Source organism: Rattus norvegicus, chromosome 4 (assembly GCF_021556685.1).
Source record: "Rattus norvegicus strain SHRSP/BbbUtx chromosome 4, alternate assembly SHRSP_T2T, whole genome shotgun sequence".
Classification (NCBI taxonomy): Eukaryota; Metazoa; Chordata; class Mammalia; order Rodentia; family Muridae; genus Rattus; species Rattus norvegicus.
In genome coordinates, this window is record NC_141537.1 from 177,353,935 (window position 1) to 177,365,548 (window position 11,614).

Genomic DNA, 11,614 nt, shown 5'->3' on the forward strand with positions numbered 1-11,614 from the left:
CAGAAGTGTGGATACTCCTGAGAAGTCAGAGGATAATACCCTCTGCCCACAGTCCAAACCCAAGAGAGAATCAAATAATGCTAACTGTGCCCACAAGGTTCAAGGACCTACAGGAGCAATCAGGGGCTCCTTTGATTCCTGCGCATGCCTAGAGCTGGAAGACAGTCTGCAAGAGTGCTGACACACATGAAATCAGGGCACCTGTTCTAAGGAAACGCTGAAAGAAAATAGGAAAACAGTTCTACAGGAGTGCTGACACAGAGGCCTATAGCAGGGTCAAGTCACTCTCAGAAACAGCAAGACAAGCAAACACCAGAGACAAGCCAATGGCTAGAGGCAAGCGCAGGAACCTAAGCAGCAGAAGCCAAGACTACTTGGCATTATCAGAGCCCAGTTCTCCCACCAAAGAAAATACTGGATATCCAAACACATCAGAAAAGGAAGATCTAGATTTAAAATCACATTTTTTGATAATGATGGAGGACTTTAAGAAAGACATAAGGAACTCCCTTAGAGAAATACAGGAAGACACAAGTAAACAAGTAGAAGCTGTTAGAGAGGAAACACAAAAATCCCTGAAAGAATTACAGAAAAACAGAACCAAACAGGTGGAGGAATTGAAAAATGGAAATAGAAAGAATAAAGAAAGCACAAAGGGAGACAACCCTGGATATAGAAAACCTAAGGAAGAGACAAGGAGCAGTAGATACAAGCACCACAAACAGAATACAAGAGATAGAAAAGAGAATCTCAGGGGCAGAAGATACCATAGGAAACATTGACAAAACTGTCAAAGATAATGTAAAATGCAAAAAGCTCCTAGCCCAAAATATATAGGAAATCCAGGACACAATGATCAAACCTAAGGATAATAGGTATAGAAGAAAGTGAAGACTCCCAACTTAAAGGGCCAGTAAATATATTCAACAAAATTATAGAAGAAAACTTCCCTAACCTAAAGAAAGACATGCCCATAAACATACAAGAAGCCTACAGAACTCCAAATAGATTGGACCATAAGAGAAATTCCTCCTGTCACATAATAGTTAAAACCAAATGCACAAAACAAAGAAAGAATATTAAAAGCAGTAAGGGAAAATGTCAAGTTACATATAAAGGCAGACCTACAAGAATTACACCAGACTTCTTATCAGAGACTATGAAAGCCAGAAGATCCTGGACAGAGGTCATACAGACCCTAAGAGAACACAAATGCCAGCCCAGGTTACTGTATCCAGCAAAACTCTCAATTAACATAGATGGAGAAACCAAGATATTCCATGATGAAACAAAATTTACACATTATCTTTCTACAAATCCAGCCCAACAAAGGATAATAGATGGAAAACTCCAATACAAGGAGAGAAAATACACTGTACAGAAAGCAAAAATATAATTTGCTTGCAATGAAACCAAAAAAGAGACAAACAAACATAATTCCACCTCTAACAACGAAAATAACAGGAAACTACAATCACTATCCCTTAATATATCTCTACAGCAACGGACTCAATTCCCCAATAAAAAGACATAGACTAACAGAATGGATACATAAAGAGGACCCAGCATTTTGCTGCATGCAGGAAACACACCTCAGGGACAAAGACAGACACTACCTCAGAGTGAATGGCTGGAAAACAACTTTCCAAGCAAATGGCCCGAAGAAACAAGCTGGAGTTGCCATTCTAATATCAAATAAAATTGACTTTCAACCAAAAACCATTAAAATATCTATGCTCCATATGCAAGGACATCTACATTGATAGAAGAAACCTTATTAAAGCTAAAAGCACACATTGCACCTCACACAATAATAGTAGGAGATTTCAACACCCCATTCTCATCAATGGACAGATCATGGAAACAGAAATTAAACAGAGATGTAGAGAAACTAACAGAAGTTAGGAACCAAATACATTTAACAAATATTCATAGAACATTCCATCCTAAAACAAAAGGATATACATTGATCTCAGCACCTCATGGAACCTTCTCCAAAACTGACCATATAATCGGTCACGAAATAGACCTCAACAGATACAGGAAGATAGAAATGATCCGATGCATCCTATTAGATCACCACACATTAAAACTGGTCTTCAATAACAACAATAATGACAGAAAGCCCACATATACATGGAAGTTGAACAATGCTCTACTCAATGACAACTTGATCAAGGATGAAATAAAGAAAGAAATTAAAGACTTCTTAGAATTTAATGAAAATGAAGATACAACATTCCCAAACTTATGGGACACAAGGAAAGTGGTACTGATAGGAAAACTCATAGCTCTGAGTGCCTGCAAAAAGAAACAGGAAAGAGCATATGTCAGCAGCTTGACAGCACACCTAAAAGCTTAGAACAAAAAGAAATAAATAAACCCAAGAGGAGTAGAATGCAGGAAATAATCAAACCCAGAGCTGCAATCAACCAAGTAGAAAGAAAGGTACTATACAAAGAATCAACAAAACCAGGAGCTGGTTCTTTGAGAAAATCAAAAAGATAGATAAACACTTAGCCAGACTAACCAGAGGGCACAGAGAGTGTATCCAAATTAACAAAATCAGAAATGAAAAGGGAGACATAACAACAGAATCTGAAGAAATTAAAATAATCATCAGATCCTACTACAAAAGAATGTATTCAACAAAACTGGAAAATCTGGAGGAAATGTACAATTTTCTAGACAGATAGCAGGTACCAAAGTTAAATAAGGAACAAATAAACCATCTAAACAACCCCATAACTTCTAAAGAAATAGAAACAGTTATTAAAAATCTCCCAACCAAAAAGAGCCCAGGTCCAGATGGGTTCAGTACAGAATTCTATCAGACCTTCATAGAAGACCTCATACCAATACTATCCAAACTATTCCACAAAATTGAAACAGATGGACCACTACCAAATTCCATCTGTGAAGCCACAATTACTGAAACCACACAAAGACCCAACAAAGAAAGAGAACTTCAGACCAATTTCCCTTAAAAATATTGATGCAAAAATACTCAATAAAATTCTTGCAAACTGAATCCAAGAACACATCAAAGCAATCATCCATCATGATCAAGTAGGCTTCATCCCAGGGATGCAGGGATGGTTTAATATACAAAAATCCATCAATGTAATCCACTATATCAACAAACTCAAAGATAAGAACCACATGGACATTTCATTGGATGCTGAGAAAACATTTGACAAAATTCAATACCCCTTCATGATAAAAATCCTGGAAAGATCAGGAATTCAGGGCCCATATCTAAACATAGTGAAAGCCATATACAGTAAACCCGTAGCTAACATCAAACTAAATGGAGAGAAACTTGAAGCAACCCCACTAAAATCAGGGACTAGACAAGGCTGCCCACTCTCTCCTTACTTATACAATATAGTACTGGAAGCCCTAGCCAGAACAATCAGACAGCAAAGGAGGTCAAAGGGATATAAACTGGAAGGGAAGAAATCAAATTATCACTATTTGCAGATGACATGATAGTGTACTTAAGTGACCCCAAAAGTTCCACCAGAGAACTACTTAACCTGATAAACAACTTCAGCAAAGTGTTGGGGTATAAAATTAACTCAAACAAATCAGTAGCCTTCCTCTACTCGAAGGATAAACAGGCTGAAAAAGAAATTAAGGAAATGACACCTTTCACAAAAGTCCCAAATAATATAAAATATCTTGGTGTGACTTTAACCAAGCAAGCGAAAGATCTTTATGACAAGAACTTCAAGTTTCTGAAGAAAGAAATTGAGCAAGATCACAGAAGATGGAAAGATCTTCCATGCTCATGGATTGGCAGGATTAATACAGCAAAGATGGCCATTTTGCCAAAAATAATCTATACATTCAATGCAATCCCCATCAAAATTCCTACTCAATTCTTTAAAGAGTTAGAAAGAGTAATTTGAAATTCATTTGGAATAACAAAAAGCCCAGGATAGTATAAACTATACTCAACAATAAAAGAACTTCTTGGTGAACCACCATCCCTGACTTCAAGCAGTATTACAGAGCAATAGTCATAAAAAAATTATATGGTATTCATACAGAGACAGGCAGATAGATCAGTGGAACAGAATTGAAGACCCAGAAATGAACCCACACACCTATGGTCACTTGATCTTTGACAAAGGAGCTAAAACCATCCAATAGCAAAAAGATAGCATTTTCAACAAATGGTGCTGGTTCAACTGGAGGTAAGCATGTAGAAGAATGCAAATCAATCTGTTCTTATCACCATGTACAAAGCTTAAGTCCAAGTGGATCAAGGACCTCCACATCAAACCAGATACACTCAAAATAATAGAAGAAAAAGTGGGGAAGTTTCTCGAACACATGGGCACTGGGGAAAATTTCCTGAACCAAACACCAAAGGCTAATGCTGTAAGATCAAGAATTGACAAATGGGACCTCATAAAACTGCAAAGCTTTTGTAAAGCAAAAGAGACTGTCATTAGGAGAAAATGGCAACCAACAGATTGGGAAATATCTTTACCAATACTACATCTGATAGAGGGCTAATATCCAAAATATACAAAGAACTCAAGAATTTAGACTCCAGAGAACCAAATTGCCCTGTTAAAAATTGGGGTACAGAGCTAAACAAAACATTCTCAGCTGAGGATTATCGAATGGCCAAAAAGCACCTAAAGAAATGTTCAACATCCTTAGTCATCAAGGAAATGCAAATCAAAACAACTGTAAGATTCCACCTCACACCTGTCAGTATGGCTAAGATAAAAAAAAACCCAGGAGACAGCAAATGTTGGCAAGGATGTGGAGAAAGAAGAACACTCCTCCATTGTTGGTGGGACAACCACTCTGGAAATCAGTCTGGAAGTTCCTCAGAAAATTGGGCATTGCACTACCTGAAGACCCAGCTATACCTCTCTTGGGCATATACCCAAATGATGCTCCAACATATAACAAAGACACATGTTCCACTATGTTCATAGCAGCCTTATTTATAACAGCCAGAAGCTGGAAAGAACCCATTCAACAGAAGAATGGATTGAAAAAATGTGGTACATCTACACAATGGAGTATCAGCTATCAAAAACAATGACTTCATGAAATTTATAGGCAAATGGAATGAATTAGAAGATATCATCCTGAGTGAGGTTACTCAATCACAGAAAAACATACTTGGTATGCAATCATTGATAACTGGATATTAGCCAAAAAGCTCGAATTACCCAAGATGCAATCCACAGACCACAAAATGTGGATGCTCCCACTCCTTAAAAGTGGAAAAAAATATCCATAGGAATGGATATGGAAGCAAAGTTTAGAGCAGCGACTCAAGGAATGGCCATTCAGAGCCTGACCCACATATGGCCCATATATATATACAGCTACCAAAACTAGATAAGATTGATGAAGCTAGAAAATGCATGTTGAAAGGGACCGGATATAGTTCTTTACTGAGAGACACATCCAGAGCATGTCTAATACAGAGGTCAATGCTAGCAGCAAACCACCCAACTGAGAATAGGACCCCCTTGCCGGGAAATAGAGGAAGGATTGAAAGAGTTGAAAGAGCTTGCAACCCCACAGAAACAACAATGCCAACCAACCAGAGCTTCCAGGTACTAAACCACTACCAAAAGACTATACATGGACTGACCCAGGGCTCTAACTGCATATGTAGCAGAGAATAGCCTTGTTGGGGCTCCAGGGGAAGGGGAATCCCTTGGTCCTGCCAAGGTTGGACCCCCAGTGCAGGGGAATATGGGGCAGGCAATAAGGGTGATGTATACGGGGGAATCCCTGTATGGGGGAGGGGGATGTATGGGGGAATACCCGTATGTTGGAGGGGTAGGGGAGGGAATGAGGGCTTATGGACAGGAAACCAGGAAGGGGAATAACATTTGAAATGTAAGTAAAGAAATAAATATATCTAATAAAATGTTTTTAAGCCACACAAAAAAAATGGACAAGTAATATATAAAGGCAGACCTATCAGAATTACCCCTGACTTTTCAACAGAAACTGTAAAACACAGAATGGTCTGAACAGATGTTTTGTAGACCCTACAAAAGCACAGATGTTAGCCCAGATTAGTATACCCAGCAAAACTTTCAGTCACCGAAAACAGAGAAATCAAGATATTTCATGACAAAACTAAATTTAAGCCATAATTTTCTACTAATCCTGGCCTACAGGGGATACTAGAAGAAAAATTCCAACACAAGGAATGTAACTACACCCACCAAACACAAAAAAAATTAGTAATTTCACAGCAAAACCAAAAGAAGACACACACACACACACACACACACACACACACACACACACACTGCAACTACCACCACCACCACCACCAAACAACAACAACAACATCAAAATAACAGGAAATAACAATCATTGGTCATTGATATCTCTCAACATCAATTGACTCAATTCCCCAATAAAAAGACACAGACTACAAGACTTGATTCATAAATAGGATCCATCATTCTGCTACCTGCAAGAAACACACCTATAAGATAAAGATAGACACTCCCACAGAGTAATGGGGTAGGGAAAGGTTTTCCAAGCAAATGTACCCAAGAAACAACTGAAACAACCATTCTAGATCTAATAAAATAGCCTTTGAACCAAAAGTAATCAAAAGAGATGGGGAAGGACGCTTCATACTCATCAAAAGAACAGTCCATCAAGATTTTTGAATAACTATGCCCCAATGCAAGGGCACCCACATTTTTAAGAGAAACATTACTAAAGATTAAGTAATACATCAAAACCCACAGAGTAATAGCGGAAGATTTCAACATCCAACTCTTACTGATGAAAAGGTAATCTAAATAGAAACTAAGCAAAAAAAAAAATAATGAAATTAATGGAAGTTATGAATCAAATGGACTTAACAGATACCTTCAGAACATTGCACCCAAACTCAAAACAATACACTTTCTTCCCAGCACCTCATTGAACATTTTCCATGTACTTGAACACAAAGCAACTGTCAACAGATACAAGAAGATTGAAATAACCTCTTGCATATTATCAGATCACTATGGATTAAAACCAGATTTCAACAACAGAAAGCCTACAAGCTCATGGAAACTGAACACCTCCCATTCAGTGAACACTGGGTGAAAAAAAAATGAAGAAAGAAATTAAATACTTTCTAGAATTCGATGAAAATGAAGATATAACACACCCAAACTTATGGGACACTACAAAAGCAGTACTAAGAGGAAAGTTTATACCACTAAGTGCCTTCACGAAGAAATTGGAGTGTTCTTATACTAACGATTCTGAAAGCTCTAGAAAGAGAGAGAAGGAAGGAAGAAAAGAAAGAAAGAGAGAGAGAGGGAGAGAGAGAAAGAAAGAAAGAAAGAAAGAAAGAAAGCAAGAAAGAAAGAAAGAAAGAAAAAAGAAAGAAGAAAAGAAGAAAGGAATACAGGAGGAGTAGATAGCAAGATATAATCAAACCCAGGGCCAAAATCAATCAGTAAGAAAAAAAGGGAACTATACAAAGAATCAACAAAATCAAGAGCTGGTTCTTTGAAAAAATAAACAAGATAGACAAATCCTTAGCTAAACTAACTAAATGGCAGAGAGGCAGTATCCAAATTAGCAAAATCAGAAATGAAAAGAGAGACATAACAACGGACAATGATGAAAGTCAAATAAATCATTATGTCTTACTTCAAAAACCTGTACTCCACAAAATTGGAAAATAAAAATAAAATGCATAATTTTCTAGAAAGATAGCATTTACCAAAGTTAAATCAAAATCAGGTAAACTGTTTAAATAGTCCTTTAACCACTAAGAAATAAAGGCAGTCATTAAATTCTCCAGAGAGAGAGAGAGAGAGAGAGAGAGAGAGAGAGAGAGAGAGAAGTTTAGCACAGAATTCCTCCAGATTTTCAAAGAAGAGCTAATATCAATACTCGTCAAACCATTCCACAAACTAGAAACAGAAGGAAGGAACATTGCCAAACAGTCACCCTGATACCTAAACCACACACAAAGATTCAACAAAGAAAGAGAATCACAGGAACAATCTTCCTTACAAACTCTGATGCTAAAACACTTGCAAAATAAATCCAAGAATACATCAGAAACATCATTCACCATGATCAAGTAGGCTTCTTCCCGGGGATGCAGGGGTGGTTCAGTACATGAAAGTCCACCAATGTAACCCACCATATAAACAAACAGAAAGAGAAAAACCCACACGATCATCTCATTAGATGCTGAAAAAGCCTTTGACCAAATCAAACACTACTCCGTGTTAAACATCTTGGAGAGATAAGAAATATAGGGCACATACCTAAACACAATAAAGGTAATATGCACCAAACCAACAGTCAACATAAATTTTTATCATTAATTTTATTGTTTTTATTTATTCACTTTATATCCTGCTCACTGCCCCACTCCCAGTCACCCTTCTCCTCTGAGCAGGTGGAGGCTCCCCTGGTTATTCCCCCTACCCTGGCACTTCAAGTCTCTGTGAGGCTAGGTACTTCCTCTCTGCCTTCTCTCCCGCAGAGGCCCAGCAAGGCAGCCCAGCTTATAGAACACACCCTAGGTATGGCAACAGCTTTTGGAATAAACTCTGTTCCAGTTGTTCAGGACCCACATGAAGGTCAAGCTGCACATCTGCAGCACATGATCAGGAGACATACAACCGTTAGCCCATATATGTTCTTTGGTTGGCTCTGAGATTCTGTTGGTCTTCCTGTGGAGTTTGTGTCCCATTCCTAGCCTGCAACGTTATCCACTGAGGTTCCTCTCTGGTTACAGGAGGTGATGCCAACATCAAATTAAATGTAGAGAAACTTAAAGTAATTCCACAAAAATCAGGGACAAGCTAAGGCTGTCCACCCTCTCCCTATCTCTTCAGTATAATACTTGACATTCTAGCTAGAGCAATAAGACAACTAAAAGAGATCAAGGGATTATAAATTGGAAAAGAAAGCAAAATATCACTGTTCCCAGATGATGTAATAGTATATATAAGTGACTCCAAAAACTCTACCAGAAAACTCCTACAACAGATAAACACTGTCAGCAAAGTGGCTGGATACAAAATTCATGCAAAAGAAAAAACATCAAAAAACAAAAACAAAAAACAGTAGCTTTCTTTATACAAATAATAAGTGGACCAAGAATGAAATCAGGAGGAAAATACTCTTCACAATAGCCACAAATAATATAAAATATCTTTGCTTACTGCTATTCAAGCAAGTGAAAAACCTGTATGGCTAGAACATCAAGTCTCTGAAGAAAGAAACTGAAGAAGATATCAGAAGGAGGAAAGATCTCCCATACTTGTGGATCAGTAGAATTAACACAGAACTCCATATTACCAAAAGCATTCTACAGATGCAATGCAATTCCCATCAAAATTCCTACACAATTTTTTACAGAGCTTGAAAATACAACTCTCAACTTCATATGGAAAAAGAAAAACCTCGGGATAGCTATGATCCCTGAACAATAAAAGTACTTCTTGGAGGTATCAACATTCCTGATTCCTAGCTGTTGTACAGAGAAATAGTAATAAAAACAGCATGGTATTGATATAGAGACAGGTATATTTATCAATGCAAACAAATTGAAAACCTGGAAATAAACCCACACACCTATAGACATTTGATTTTTGACAAAGAAGCCAAAACCATACAATGGAAAACAGAAAGCATCTTCAACAAATGGTGCTTATCTAACTGGATGTCTGCATGCAAATAGATCCATATTTATCACCCTGCACAAAATGCAAATACTACTGGATTAACAAGCTCAACATGAAATTGGATATACTAAATTTCATAGACGAGAAAGTAGGAAACAGCCTTCAATGCGTTGGTACAGGAGACAACTTCCTAAACAGAACACCAATGGTTCAGGCTCTAAGTTCAACAATTAATAAATGGGACCTTATGAAATTGAAAAGCTTCTTTAAGGCAAAGGACACTGTCAATAGGATACAATGGCAGCCTACAGATTGGGAAAATTCACCAACCTTACATCTGACAGAGGGCTAATATCAAGACCATGTAAAGAACTCAAAAAGTTAGATACCAACAAAAAAAATAACCCAATTTTAAGAATGGAGTGCAGAGCTAAACAGAATTATCAGCATAAGAATAACAAACAGCCAAGAAACATTTAAAGAAATGTTCAACATCCTTAGTGATCAGGGAAGAATCAAAGTGACCCTAAAATTCTATCTACACCCATCAGAATGGCTAAGATCAAAAACTCAATTGACAGTATATACTGGAGAGAATCTAGAGAAAGAGGGACACTTGCTCCATTACTGGTAGGAGTGTAAACTTGTTCAACCACTCTGGAAATCAATCTGATGGTTCTTCAGAAAATTAGAAATAGTTCTACCTGAAGACCCAGCTATATCACTCCTGGGTATATACCCAAAAGATGCTCCACCATAAAACAAGGATACATGATCCACTATATTCATAGCAGCTTTGTTGATAATATCCCAAAGAAGGAAACAACACAAATGAAGAATGGATACATAAAGTAACAAAATGGAATACTATTCAGCTATTAAAAATGAGAACATCATGAATTTTGCAGGCAAATGGATAGACCTAGAAAATACCATCCTGAGTGAGGTAACCCAAACTCAAAAGGACATGCATGGTATGTACTAACCCATAAATAGATATTAGCCCAAAAGTACAGAATACCCATGATGTAAACCATAGACCATAAGAAGTTTAACAAGGTGGTTTCTGCCTGTTCCCAGAACTGAACTGAACTAGTCCCACAGTTCCCTACACCCAAGTCCTATGTGGGAGAAATCTGAACTCCCAGAAGTGTGAACAATTCTTTTTTTTTTTCAGGGATGGGGACCGAACCCAGGGCCTTGCGCTTGCTAGGCAAGCGCTCTACCACTGAGCTAAATCCCCAACCCCAGTGTGAACAATTCTTAGACCTCAGGAGACACCACCACTTCTGCCCAATTCTGCTCACATTCCTGGCTCAAGAGGAACTTGCATAGTGGCCTCTGGATACAGGAATATAGGAGCAGTCAGCAGCAGTAACCTGCTGGCTTCTACCTGTACCCCGAACTGAACTGAACCAGTCCCACAGCTCCCTGCACCCAAACACTATGAGGGAGAGAGCTGAACTCCCAGAAGTTCAGACACTCCTGAGAACTCAGAGGAGACAACTACTTTCTGCCCACATTCCTGACTGAAGAGGAAATTGCCTAGTGTCATCAGTGCCCCCTGGGCACAGGGACCTAGGATTGGTCAGGGGCAGGACCTTTCAGGTTTCTGCCTGAGCTGAGAGCAGAAAGTCAGGAGCACCTACACACCTGAGAGCAGAGATAAGATCAACTCTTGTCAGCCAAGCAATCCCCCTGGAGGCTTCAGGTCACACAACCTCAGAAGCAGCTCTCTGTTCCCAGATCCAGCTGAAAGAAAGCAAGTCTACAGGAGTTCTCTCACACAGGCCTACAGGAGGATAAAGCCACTGTCAGAGACAGCAAGACATCGCTTCTCAGTCTTTTGGCTAAGATCAAGTGCAGAGACAGCAAGACATGCTAACACCAGAGACAACCTGATGGTGAGAGGAACCTAAGCAACAGAAACCATGACTACTTGGCATCATCAGAGC